At 44.3% G+C, this 14911-nt stretch overlaps 1 long non-coding RNA gene across 3 annotated transcripts in view; it reads left to right on the top strand.

Annotated features, from left to right (window-relative positions):
* The window catches only part of LOC134929253 (uncharacterized), a 246227-nt gene extending 235491 nt beyond the window's left edge, over positions 1–10736 (top strand). For all 3 annotated transcript variants that reach the window (XR_010178506.1, XR_010178447.1, XR_010178473.1), the window contains exon 5: positions 10532–10736. This is a non-coding gene — a long non-coding RNA (uncharacterized LOC134929253). The remainder of the gene's footprint in view (positions 1–10531) is intronic.
* Positions 10737–14911: the final 4175 nt, after the last annotated feature.

The raw sequence follows: 14911 nt of genomic DNA, 5'->3' as shown, positions 1-14911 counted from the left end.
GATTCTCGCGAGATTCGGATTCTATATAAGCAGCCGCGCGTCGTCGCCATTTTCACTCGTGCATTGGAAATGTTAGGGAGAGGACGTGGCTGGCGTCCTCTCCGTTTATTAATTGTTGATGCAAATATTTGTGCTTGCTTATATCTTAATTGTGGGGACTGGGGAGCAGCTGTATTATTAATATAGGAGGAGTACAGTGCAGAGTTTTGCTGATCAGTGACCACCAGTTTTATCCGTTCTCTGCCTGAAAAAAACGCTCCTTATCTGTGCTCAGTGTGCTGCATATATCTGTGCTCACACTGCTTAATTGTGGGGACTGGGGAGCAGCTGTATTATATAGGAGGAGTACAGTGCAGAGTTTTGCTGACAGTGACCACCAGTATACGTTGTCTGCCTGAAAAACACTCCATATCTGTGCTCAGTGTGCTGCATATATCTGTGCTCACACTGCTTTATTGTGGGGACTGGGGACCAGCAGTATTATATAGGAGGAGTACAGTGCAGAGTTTTGCTGACCAGTGACCACCAGTATACGTTGTCTGCCTGAAAAACACTCCATATCTGTGCTGCATTGTAGTATATAGTAGGAGTACAGTGCATAATTTTGCTGACCACCAGTATATAATATATAGGAGTACGGTACAGAAGGCCACTGCTGTACCTACCTCTGTGTCGTCAAGTATACTATCCATCCATACCTGTGGTGCATTTCAGTTTTGCACAGTTTGCTGACCACCAGTATATAATATATAGCATTACGGTACAGTAGGCCACTGCTGTACCTACCTCTGTGTCGTCAAGTTTACTATCCATCCATACCTGTGGTGCATTTCAGTTTTGCACAGTTTGCTGACCACCAGTATATAATATATAGCATTACGGTACAGTAGGCCACTGCTGTACCTACCTCTGTGTAGTCAAGTATACTATCCATCCATACCTGTGGTGCATTTCAGTTTTGCACAGTTTGCTGACCACCAGTATATAATATATAGCATTACGGTTCAGTAGGCCACTGCTGTACCTACCTCTGTGTCGTCAAGTATACTATCCATCCATACCTGTGGTGCATTTCAGTTGTGCGCAGTATATATAGTAGTAGGCCATTGCTATTGATACTGGCATATAATTCCACACATTAAAAAATGGAGAACAAAAATGTGGAAGTTAAATAGGGAAAGATCAAGATCCACTTCCACCTCGTGCTGAAGCTGCTGCCACTAGTCATGTCCGAGACGATGAAATGCCATCAACGTCGTCTGCCAAGGCCGATGCATGTAAAATCCAAAAAACAAAAGTTCAGTAAAATGACCCAAAAATCAAAATTGAAAGCGTCTGATGAGAAGCGTAAACTTGCCAATATGCCATTTACGACACGGAGTGGCAAGGAACGGCTGAGGCCCTGGCCTATGTTCATGGCTAGTGGTTCAGATTCACATGAGGATGGAAGCACTCATCCTCTCGCTAGAAAAATGAAAAGACTTAAGCTGGCAAAAGCACAGCAAAGAACTGTGCGTTCTTCTAAATCACAAATCCCCAAGGAGAGTCCAATTGTGTCGGTTGCGATGCCTGACCTTCCCAACACTGGACGGGAAGAGCTTGCGCCTTCCACCATTTGCACGCCCCCTGCAAGTGCTGGAAGGAGCACCCGCAGTCCAGTTCCTGATAGTCAAATTGAAGATGTCACTGTTGAAGTACACCAGGATGAGGATGTGGGTGTTGCTGGCGCTGGGGAGGAAATTGACAAGGAGGATTCTGATGGTGAGGTGGTTTGTTTAAGTCAGGCACCCGGGGAGACACCTGTTGTCCGTGGGACGAATATGGCCATTGACATGCCTGGTCAAAATACAAAAAAAATCACCTCTTCGGTGTGGAATTATTTCAACACAAATGCGGACAACAGGTGTCAAGCCGTGTGTTGCCTTTGTCAAGCTGTAATAAGTAGGGGTAAGGACGTTAACCACCTCGGAACATCCTCCCTTATACGTCACCTGCAGCACATTCATCATAAGTCAGTGACAAGTTCAAAAACTTTGGATGACAGCGGAAGCAGTCCACTGACCACTAAATCCCTTCCTCTTGTTGTAACCAAGCTCCTGCAAACCACACCACCAACTCCCTCAGTGTCAATTTCCACCTTACACAGGAAATCCAATAGTCCTGCAGGCCATGTCACTGGCAAGTCTGACGAGTTCTCTCCTGCCTGGGATTCCTCCGATGCATCCTTGAGTGTAACGCCTACTGCTGCTGGCGCTGCTGTTGTTGCTGCTGGGAGTGGATCGTCATCCCAGAGGGGAAGTCGGAAGACCACTTGTACTACTTCCAGTAAGCAATTGACTGTCCAACAGTCCTTTGCGAGGAAGATGAAATATCACAGCAGTCATCCTGCTGCAAAGCGGATAACTCAGGCCTTGGCAGCCTGGGTGGTGAGAAACGTGGTTCCGGTATCCACCGTTAATTCAGAGGCAACTAGAGACTTGATTGAGGTACTGTGTCCCCGGTACCAAATACCATCTAGGTTCCATTTCTCTAGGCAGGCGATACCGAAAATGTACACAGATCTCAGAAAAAGAGTCACCAGTGTCCTAAAAAATGCAGTTGTACCCAATGTCCACTTAACCACGGACATGTGGACAAGTGGAGCAGGGCAGACTCAGGACTATATGACTGTGACAGCCCACTGGGTAGATGTATTGCCTCCAGCAGCAAGAACAGCAGCGGCGGCACCAGTAGCAGCATCTCGCAAACGCCAACTCGTTCCTAGGCAGGCTACGCTTTGTATCACCGCTTTCCAGAAGAGGCACACAGCTGACAACCTCTTACGGAAACTGAGGAACATCATCACAGAATGGCTTACCCCAATTGGACTCTCCTGGGGATTTGTGACATCGGACAACGCCACCAATATTGTGCGTGCATTACATATGGGCAAATTCCAGCACGTCCCATGTTTTGCACATACATTGAATTTGGTGGTGCAGAATTATTTAAAAAACGACAGGGGCGTGCAAGAGATGCTGTCGGTGGCCCGAAGAATTGCGGGCCACTTTCGGCATTCAGCCACCGTGTGCCGAAGACTGGAGCACCACCAAACATTCCTGAACCTGCCCTGCCATCATCTGAAGCAAGAGGTGGTAACAAGGTGGAATTCAACCCTCTATATGCTTCAGAGGATGGAGGAGCAGCAAAAGGCCATTCAAGCCTATACATCTGCCCACGATATAGGCAAAGGAGGGTGAATGCACCTGACTCAAGCGCAGTGGAGAATGATTTCAACATTGTGCAAGGTTCTGCAACCCTTTGAACTTGCCACACGTGAAGTCAGTTCAGACACTGCCAGCCTGAGTCAGGTCATTCCCCTCATCAGGCTTTTGCAGAAGAAGCTGGAGACATTGAAGGAGGAGCTAAAACAGAGCGATTCCGCTAGGCATGTGGGACTTGTGGATGGAGCCCTTAATTCGCTTAACCAGGATTCACGGGTGGTCAATCTGTTGAAATCAGAGCACTACATTTTGGCCACCATGCTCGATCCTAGATTTAAAACCTACGTTGTATCTCTCTTTCCGGCAGAAGTCTGCAGAGGTTCAAAGACCTGCTGGTGAGAAAATTGTCAAGTCAAGCAGAACGTGACCCGTCAACATCTCCTCCTTCACATTCTCCCGCAACTGGGGGTGCGAGGAAAAGGCTAAGAATTCCGAGCCCACCCGCTGGCGGTGATGCAGGGCAGTCTGAAGCGAGTGCTGACATCTGGTCCGGACTGAAGGACCTGCCAACGATTACTGACATATCGTCTACTGTCACTGCATATGATTCTCTCACCATTGAAAGAATGGTGGAGGATTATATGAGTGATCGCATCCAAGTTGGCACGTCAGACAGTCCGTACATATACTGGCAGGAAAAAGAGGCAATTTGGAGGCCCTTGCACAAACTGGCTTTATTCTACCTAAGTTGCCCTCCCTCCAGTGTGTACTCCGAAAGAGTGTTTAGTGCAGCCGCTCACCTTGTCAGCAATCGGCGTATGAGGTTACTTCCAGAAAATGTGGAGAAGATGATGTTCATCAAAATGAATTATAATCAATTCCTCCGTGGAGACATTCACCAGCAGCAATTGCCTCCAGAAAGCACACAGGGATCTGAGATGGTGGATTCCAGTGGGGACGCATAAATAATCTGTGAGGAGGGGGATGTACACAGTGAAAGGGGTGAGGAATCGGAGGATGATGATGAGGTGGACATCTTGCCTCTGTAGAGCCAGTTTGTGCAACGAGGGATTGATTTCTTCTTTTTTGGTGGGGGCCCAAACCAACCAGTCATTTCAGTCACAGTCGTGTGGCAGACCCTGTCGCTGAAATGATGGGTTCGTTAAAGTGTGCATGTCCTGTTTATACAACATAAGGGTGGGTGGGAGGGCCCAAGGACAATTCCATCTTGCACCTCTTTTTTCTTTCATTTTACTTTGCATCATGTGCTGTTTGGGGACAATTTTTTTGAAGTGCCATCCTGCCTGACACTGCAGTGCCACTCCTAGATGGGCTAGGTGTTTGTGTCGGCCACTTGTGTCGCTTAGCTTAGTCACACAGCGACCTTGGTGCGCCTCTTTTTTTCTTTGCATCATGTGCTGTTTGGGGACAATTTTTTTGAAGTGCCATCCTGCCTGACACTGCAGTGCCACTCCTAGATGGGCCAGATGTTTGTGTCGGCCACTTGTGTCGCTTAGCTTAGTCACACAGCGACCTTGGTGCGCCTCTTTTTTTCTTTGCATCATGTACTGTTTGGGGACAATTTTTTTGAAGTGCCATCCTGCCTGACACTGCAGTGCCACTCCTAGATGGGCCAGGTGTTTGTGTCGGCCACTTGTGTCGCTTAGCTTAGTCACACAGCGACCTTGGTGCGCCTCTTTTTTTCTTTGCATCATGTGCTGTTTGGGTACAATTTTTTTGAAGTGCCATCCTGCCTGACACTGCAGTGCCACTCCTAGATGGGCCAGGTGTTTGTGTCGGCCACTTGTGTCGCTTAGCTTAGTCACACAGCGACCTTGGTGCGTCTCTTTTTTTCTTTGCATCATGTGCTGTTTGGGGACTATTTTTTTGAAGTGCCATCCTGCCTGACACTGCAGTGCCACTCCTAGATGGGCCAGGTGTTTGTGTCGGCCACTTGTGTCACTTAGCTTAGTCACACAGCGACCTTGGTGCGCCTCTTTTTTCCTTTGCATCATGTGCTGTTTGGGGACAATTTTTTTGAAGTGCCATCCTGCCTGACACTGCAGTGCCACTCCTAGATGGGCCAGGTGGTTGTGTCGGCCACTTGTGTCGCTTAGCTTAGTCACACAGCGACCTTGGTGCGCCTCTTTTTTTCTTTGCATCATGTGCTGTTTGGGGACAATTTTTTTGAAGTGCCATCCTGCCTGACACTGCAGTGCCACTCCTAGATGGGCCAGGTGTTTGTGTCGGCCACTTGTGTCGCTTAGCTTAGTCACACAGCGACCTTGGTGCGCCTCTTTTCTTCTTTGCATCATGTGCTGTTTGGGGACAATTTTTTTGAAGTGCCATCCTGCCTGACACTGCAGTGCCACTCCTAGATGGGCCAGATGTTTGTGTCGGCCACTTGTGTCGCTTAGCTTAGTCACACAGCGACCTTGGTGCGCCTCTTTTTTTCTTTGCATCATGTGCTGTTTGGGAACTATTTTTTTGAAGTGCCATCCTGTCTGACACTGCAGTGCCACTCCTAGATGGGCCAGGTGTTTGTGTCGGCCACTTGTGTCGCTTAGCTTAGCCATCCAGCGACCTCGGTGCAAATTTTAGGACTAAAAATAATATTGTGAGGTGTGAGGTGTTCAGAATAGACTGAAAATTAGTGGAAATTATGGTTATTGAGGTTAATAATACTATGGGATCAATATGACCCACCAATTTCTATGATTTAAGCTGTGTTTGAGGGTTTTTTGTAAAAAAACACCCGAATCCAAATCACACCCGAATCCGACAAAAAATTTTCAGGGAGGTTTTGCCAAAACGCGTCCGAATCCAAAACACGGCCGCGGAACCGAATCCAAAACCAAAACACAAAACCCGAAAAATGTCCGGTGCACATCACTAGCAGAAATATAGTTTGGGTGATTTTGGTCCGTTTGGGATAAAACATGTGGTTGTTTTGATTAACCCAAAGGTTCTTAAACGGAATACATACGTAATGCCGGTAGATGGGATGCCAGCTGTCAGTATACCGGCAGCGGCATCCTGCCATCCTGAATCCTGGCAGCGAGTGCACTAGCCACACTTCAGGCCAGGTGGCCAGCTTCACTCGCCACAGGTTATATTCCCACTTGGGTGGTGGCGTGGGCTCACCACCCAAGTGGGAATACCTGGCTTTGTTCGGTATTCCGACTGCCGGCATTTTACTGGGTGTCGGGAGTACGGTGTCTGTATCCTGAACACCGGGATCCTGACAGCTGGTATATTAAATGCATCCCTCTCAAACGCATTCCTGAAGGCACCCCAACGGTCCAGGTTTTAAGTTTATCCATGCTTGGTCACAGGTGACTTACTTAGCACCTCAGTCAATTTGATTTAACCATCTGTCCTGAGCCATAGATATACCTAAAACCTGGACCATTGGGGTGCTTTAAGGACCGTGTTTACGAACCTCTGGAATAACCCTTTGACATCCACATGTAATAAGCATGTACACTTACTTACTACAGCAGCTTTTAGAAAGAATAGCAATATGGCTAGATGTAGTGCTCCCCATCCTACATTTTTTATTATAACTTTACTTCTTTTTCCTACTGAAATAGGTTGTTTCATATTCATTTATAGATTAAGGGGTATTGAGCACAGCTCTGTATGTTGTGTATGCTGACGCCATAATGGAGGCATCGGCTGGTTCTACAGCAATGGATTCTTTAAGTAAAATAGCAATGAATAAAACATAAAAAAAATAACTCTAAATGGTCACGTCATTCACCACTGGGTAACTTGGTTTTATATGGTGGAAGACTAACAGCACAGACAGTGGTGAGCAAATGCATTACAAAAAGCTATGGGGGTCATTCCGAGTTGTTCGCTTGTTGCCGATTTTCGCTATATTGCGATTAGTCGCTTACTGCGCATGCGCAAGGTTCGCAGAGTGCATGCGCTTAGTTATTTTACACAAAAGTTAGGTATTTTACTCACGGCATAACGAGGATTTTTAATCGTTCTGGTGATCGTACTGTGATTGACAGGAAGTGGGTGTTTCTGGGGGGAAACTTGCCGTTTTCTGGGCGTGTGCGAAAAAACGCTGGCGTTTCTGGGAAAAACGCGGGAGTGTCTGAAGAAACGGGGGAGTGTCTGGGCGAACGCTGGGTGTGTTTGTGACGTCAAACCAGGAACGAAACTGACTGAGCTGATCGCAATGGCTGAGTAAGTATGGAGCTACTCAGAAACTGCTAAGAAATTTCTATTCGCAATTCTGCTAATCTTTCGTTCGCAATTCTGCTAAGATAAGATACACTCCCAGAGGGCGGCGGCTTAGCGTGTGCAATGCTGCTAAAAGCAGCTAGCGAGCGAACAACTCGGAATGAGGGCCTATGTCCTTGTCTGCTAGCCATCTGTATACGGATATCCCCTTGTGTCTTTACTCAATTTCAATCTTTGTCATATATGTCACTGAGTGATCAATATTTAGTCAATATTATGGTGCCTGAGACTGATCATGGCACTTGTTGAAGAATGAGCAATAATCCTTCCACAGGAAGAAATTATATTACTTACAGCTAGACATAATGAACAACAGGTCATATTTTTAAGGATCTTATGTGAGAATAATATGCCTAATTACTAAGCCATATGATTAGACATACTGGAAGCAAATAACAAATGGAAAAAAAAACTTGTACAAGAAGAAATGTTCCAGCCTCTTGGGCCTGATTCATTTTTATAAGTAAAGCAAATTATCAAGTAACTGGGTAAAACCATGATCTACTGCAAGTGGAGCAGATGTACCGTGCAGAGAGGCCCCTTCTCAATGGGTTGGGTGACCGGCGGTCGGGATCCCAGGATTCCGGCAGGGGTGCGAGTGCAACAAAGCCCATTGCGGGCTCGCTGCGCTTGCCATGTCTATTAACCCCTACAGTGGTGGGTTTTTTTCAAAAATACACACCTCCCATGGCGTGTTTTAAAATTAGGTAGTGCAAGGGTTACACCTGCGGGCATCTCCAGCGTCAGTGCTGATGCAAAAAAAAAACTAAAACAGAGTGTTTTTTTTTTATAAAATAAAATACACACCTAGCATGGTGTGTATTTTATTCCTGCAGGTTTTAAGTGCAAGGGGGCAGTGTGGGGGGGGGGGGGGGGGGGGTGAGCCAGGGGAGTGAGCATGTGCAAGGGGGAAGTGAGCAGGCGGGGTAAGCACCGCGGGGATTGCCCGAGTCAGCGTCAAATCCCGGCCGCATAGCGGTGCCCGGGAATCAGCATAAGCCATTACACTGTTAAGCACGCCCCCCCGCCAATAGAAGTCCAGGGGGGCGAGCTTAACTCATAATAGCTTATGCTGATTCCCGGGCGCCGTCACGCTGCACGGCTGTCTCCAGGGAATCACTTAGTAGTATGCCCGGAAATCTTCCGGGGTGGCCAGGGCTGACACCGCTTGCCACCCCGGAAGATTTCCGGACATACCACTCAAGGGGTTAAGTCATGCAAATAGACGGCCATAACTTCATACAATATTATTTTATTTTAGTAATATTTATTTAGCACCATCATATTCCGTTGCACTTTTTCAATGAGCCTATCATTAATATGGGCTCAGTATGATTTACAGACGATCGGTATGCTGGCAACGGGCCTAACGCAAAGAGTCCCCTTTCGGGCTCAGTGGCTCGCTGCGCTTGCCACAGGTTCTATTCCCACTCTATGGGTGTTGTGAACACCCACGAGTGGGAATAGTCCTGGGCCCCTGCTGACATCGTGTAGGCTGGGATCTCGGCGTCGGTATGGTAACCGCTGGGATACCGACCGCCAGTCACCTGACTACATCCCTTCTTAACAATTCTTCAAAGTATGATCCAACCAAACTTGGAAAATTCTAAAAATTTACAGTAATAGCTCTCTGCACATTCACAGGGCAGTGGTTCCAAAAATATTCTTGAATCACAGCACCATAGAGTATAAGCATTTATTTCAAAAAAGTTTATTTAGAAATTCAGAAAAAAAGATAAAATGTAATTGTGCTTAGCTGCTGTCATCCTTAGGTTCAGTTATGTGATGGTGGATGGTGTTTGTCCACATATTATATTATTCATACCTCCCAACATGACCCTCTCTAGGAGGGACAGAATGCTCTGTTCCCGGACTTCCCTTTTAATTTATGATCGCCATCACCTGTGCTGAAACACCTTTCTTATCCATTTACCTGTTCAACACAGGTGCGGCCAATCATTAATTAAGAGAAAAGTCCAGAAGCAGAGCATTGTGTCCCACCTTGAGAGGGTCATGTTGGGAGGTATGTATTATTGACACACACCAGCATTGGTTTTGCTTATCACATTGATCATAAATTATTTTATTTGGTCCTAGACTATGACACCAAGGGGTAAATTTACTAAGGTGGGAGTTCTATTTAAAATGGGATGTTGTCCATAGCAACCAATCAGATTCTACTTCTCATTTATCTAGCACCTTCTAGAAGATAATACCTAGAATCTGATTGGTTACTATGGGCAACATCCCATCTTAAATAGAACTCCCATCTTGGTAAATGTACCCCCTTGTTTGGGAACTACTGTATTAGGGAATTAATTTAGAATTGTACACGTTAACCCTTAGTGCATAAACATTTTAAAAAATATAAGCTATACATATATTTATATATATATATATATATATATATACATACATATATATATATATATATAAATGGGAATTGTTTCTTTAGGGGCACCTATTTATAAAGATTATTATATGTTTATACCTTTTGTGTGCATCAAACATACATATAAAATACAGGAAAATGTTCAATTTGCTATAACAGATTATTCATTGCGTACAACCAAATAGAATCTCTTTGAGATATGCATATATTTATTAAAATACTTCTTTAAAAATTATCAGAAAAATATTGAAACCTTGTAACAACAAGACAGTATTTGTACTAATACATAGGTACATTTGAGTTTTCAACAGATTGTTAAAGAACAGCTCCTTTCTTTCATTGTAACTCCAGACAATGTATCACCAAACACGTTTAGTCATCACTGACTTCATCAGGGGTGTCTTATAGAAAGGGCAAGAACATAAAAAAGGGTTGTCTCAATATACAGAGAGCACAGTTTTTACACATATATCATAGTTGCATTCACAGTGTTCTATTCAGTTGGTTTAGTTCAATTTGGAAGATAAGATGTACATTTGATTAATGAAAATCTATAGACTGGATTAATATACATTGTAATCTTTACGGTGTGGCTCATTACGTACATAGTACATATTTTATATAGTGTTAAAATACAAAAAAAAATTGAAAGTTTTTTGGAAATTCTTTTTTTACATAGCTTTACTTTAATGAAGAAGGAAAAAGGCAATAATGAAGAACAGCACAGACCACATCAACTCTGGTAGAGGGGGAAGAAGAAGTAGGAAAATGGAGACGGTATCCTCTCTTAAATGCATTAATAATGGCTTCAGGATGGGTTGCAAACAAATCATTCACAAACTGTGTTCACATATCATCACTCTGATCTTCTACAATAAATTCATATAATGCATACAAATGTTCTTAGTGGTGGTTATTTATGAGACCCAATTGTCATGGACTAATAATCGGTCATATTAATATTTGATTTTGCAATAGGTACTTACTCAGTATTAATAAAAAAATGGGTTATAGATAATACTTAGTGCCTAAGAGAGGAGCAGCCAGCCAAACACAGTACTCCTAAGAGGTTTCCTTCATCCTCACCACAAGTGTACAATGTAAAAAAATCAGAGTAAACACTTAGCCGGCGCTGTCTCAGTATGTTCTTATTCTTCCTTGAACTTCCACAGATGCAGCTGCACCTTGACAAAGACCCCAGACCGGGGAGGAAACGCATTGGCTAACCCTGTGGCAGAAAAGAGACGTGCAGCGAAAAACCGGTGACCAGTGTATGAGATCTGATTTGTGGTGGGATAGCCGGAATCCTCTCATTTACTAAAACGCTGATAGGAACTGTTTGGTTTCAGTTCCAACTGCATCTGTGGAAGTTCAAGGAAGAATAACATACTGAGACAGCTCCGGCTAAGTGTTTACTCTAATTTTTTTACATTGTACACTTACTCAGTATTAGTGGACTTTCAGCTATTGTGTAGTCCATTCAATTGACCTTTCGTTCAATATAGTATTTCAGGCTGATACCTTTATAATAAAAGTTGATTTTATTATAGAGGTATCAGCCTGAAAAAGAAAAAGCATATGTTCTCCTTGGGTCTGGGACTCCAGGTCGACACCACAAAGGTCAACACACCTTAGGTCGACATGGAAAAAAGGTCGACATGAACAAGGTCGATATTGAAAAAGGTCGACATGAGTTTTTTATGTTTTTTTGGTGTCGTTTTCTTGGTAGAGTGACCCGGAACCCCAATTAGTGCACCGCGTTCCCTACCGTTCCCAATAGTAGTCCACGTGGATCGTAAAGTATGAAAAAGTAAAAGAAAAAGCAAATAAGTTGAAAAACACATGTCGACCTTTTTCCATGTTGACATTTTGTCCATGTCGACCTTCTTCCATGTCGACCGTTTGTCCATGTCGACCTAAGGTGTGTCGACCAATTGGTGTCAACCTAAGGTGTGTTGACCTTTTTGGTGTCGGCCTGGAGTCCGGATACCATTCTCCTTCAAGAGGGGACTGAATTTGCATGATCTGTTAATGTAACCAATGCTTAATTTCCTTCCGGAGGTGGGATCCACAAGGCTGTTTTTATTAAGTGCATGGTTACGTTACATATCCTGCAATGGTTCCACACAGAAAAAAAAAATGAAAATGCATGTGCACACTCAATACTAAGCACTGCTAATCAGATTAATTCTAATAAACTCTGCCATAGGAGAAGGCACAGAGATAGCACAGGGAAGTGACATGGCAGTGCTAGTGCTACATTAACCGACTGTACACAACTGTGATATTCACAAGAGAGAATGTTATCTTGCTCTTGAGATTTATTTATAAAAGTTGAATTTCTATATAAAATGTAATTTAATACCAGAACAAATCCAGTGAAATTAGGTGAAATTAAATTTAGTTAAATGAAATAAAAATATGTTTTTTGCCCTTTTAAAACTCCAAGGCCAATTTATTTTATTTGTAGTAAAACAAATAGAAAATAATGTCTATTAAGTCGTGCAAATAGACGGCCATAATTTCATACAGTATTATTTTATTTTAGTAATATTTATTTAGCACCATCATATTCCGTTGCATTTTTTTTACAATATCAATTTTTATTATTTTATATTTTGAACAGAAAAAAAGTGGGGGTACAGAAGAGAAAAAGGACGGGAAAGGAGTAAGGGGGTACACATATGTTTAACAAAAAAAAGGACGTACATAATGCATGAAATTCCAACGGTATAGTGAAATGCATGCAAGACTAAATCAATGCAACAATGACTAAAGAACTATGGGGGTCATTCCGAGTTGATTGTAGCTGTGCTAAATTTAGCACAGCTATGATCATGAACTCAGACATGCGGGGGGACGCCCAGCACAGGGCTAGTCCGCTCCACATGTCAGTGCCGCCCCCCCCCCCCGCAGAAGTGCAAAAGCATCGCACAGCGGCGATGCCCTTGCACTTCAAGAGTAGCTCCCGACCAGCACAGCTTTAGCGTGGTGGCCGGGAGCTACTCATCGCTCCCCGGCTCGCAGTGGCTGCGTATGACATCACGCAGCTGCTGCGGGCCACTCCCCGCACGGTCCGGCCACACCTGCGCCCATGAAACGGTGGTCAAACGCCGCCGTATCACCCCCTCCCGCTGCGGCGCCAGCGCATTTCTGACCCGATCGCTACGCTGCAAAAAACTGCAGCATGCGATTGGGTCAGAATGACCCCCTATGTATCCAAGTTAATTCGGGTCAAATATCAAAGAATTGTTAACAGAGTCTAGAGGTCGGCTGTGCCAGTAGTTGCTCCATGAAAGCCAGCGAAGAAGTGGGCAAGAGGGAGAATATGCGACCCCACGGTTTTGAAATTCGTAGTGAGATTGTATAGCCTTTTCTATTGCAGCTATATTCGAGACCACGGGGGAGCGCCAATGACGGGCAATTAACAGTTTTGTAGAAATGAGTATATGGCCCAATATATATTGATCACTCGGAAATAAGCCGCCATGGTAAAGGTGGAGGATAGCCAATCGTGGGTGCGGTGTTATATGGTGGCCTAATACAGAAGCAATTAACTGAAATACTGAGTTCCAGAGGTGGGCCAGTATAGGGCATTCCCAAAAAACATGCATTAATGTGCCCACATTACCACAGTTGCGCCAGGATAGATTAGAAGAGGAGGGTTGCATCGCATGTAAGCGTGAGGGTGTAAAATATAAATGGTGCAGGATCTTATAAAATGATTCAATATGCAATACGCATTTAGAGACTTTAAAACAAGTTTGGAAAACCACCTCCCATTCCTCCTCTGAGATGGAACATCTAAGATTAGTCTCCCATTTTATTTGGAAAGGGGCTTTTTGTAAAGGAAAGGGGTTGATGATATAATTGTACCACTTAGTTATGCCACCTCTACCCTCCCCCGCATTAAAGAAGTCCAGGATGAGCTTGGGTAACGAGAACACTTTGTGAGGAGAATGTGAAGCTTCATAGAGCAAGTGTCTAAGTTGCAAATATTTGTAAAATTCTCTATGAGGTAAGGCAAATTGTGTTTGAATGTGGGTGAATGAGAGCAGTGAGTTGTCCACCAGGATGTCATTGAGGGATAAGATCCCTTCAGAGATCCAGGTATCAAAGAGCATAGATCAGGAATTAGGAAGGCTAAACCTTTCAGTGTAAGATTGGAGGAAGGAAGGGAGACACCGTGCACTCTGTTAATTACTTCCAGCCAAGCTTTCCGAGCAGATTGAACTGTGATTGATTTAGCTATCAACATCTTGCCCTCCCCACCAGGGAGCGTCAGTATATCTGACAGGGGGAGTGGGGACACAAGGTCCTGTTCAAGTTTAACCCATAATTTAGGGTCAACCTGAGAGTGCCAAGCTCCTATTTGTGTAAGCATACATGCAAATGTATATCCGGATAGGCCAAGCCCCCTTCCTGTTTAGGGCGGGTCATCATCTTCCTGGCTAGTCTCGGTTTCCTACCCTTCCAAATATAGGAGCCAAATACTGAATTAAATTTAGAAAGAAGATAATTGGGTAAGAGAATGGGAATGGTCCGAAATAGGTACATTAGCTTGGGGAGAATCGTCATCTTCAATGCTGCTATGCGCCCAAGCCATGAAACATGCTGCATCATCCAGTCAGAAGACAGTTTAGTAAATTTGCCTAAAAGTGGGGGGTAGTTCGCTGAAATTAAGTCATTCACTTTCGGGGTAATCTGAACCCCCAGATATTTGAGGCTTCTATCCTGCCAGGAATACGAATGAGTAGCTTTCAACAAAGTCAAAAGGGAAGGCGGGAAATTAATGGGGAGTGCTTCTGTTTTAGTATTGTTTAGCTTATAATAAGATGCCGCAGAGTAGTCATGTAGAAGTGCAGGGTCAGTTAGCATTAAAAGGACATTGTCCGCAAAACGACATATGTTATGTGAATGTCCCATATATTCCATGCCCTTAATTAGGGTTGTGGATCTGATTTTCTCAGTAAGAGGTTCTATTGCTAGAGCAAATACCAGCGGGGACAGTGGACACCCTTGGCGAGTGCCATTCGTAATCCAAAAATGTGGAGAGAGC

This window comes from Pseudophryne corroboree, chromosome 1 (assembly GCF_028390025.1).
Source record: "Pseudophryne corroboree isolate aPseCor3 chromosome 1, aPseCor3.hap2, whole genome shotgun sequence".
In the NCBI taxonomy this organism is placed as follows: domain Eukaryota; kingdom Metazoa; phylum Chordata; class Amphibia; order Anura; family Myobatrachidae; genus Pseudophryne; species Pseudophryne corroboree.
The sequence above is the reverse complement of the archived record's forward strand: the minus strand, read 5'-3'. Positions and strand labels throughout refer to the sequence as shown.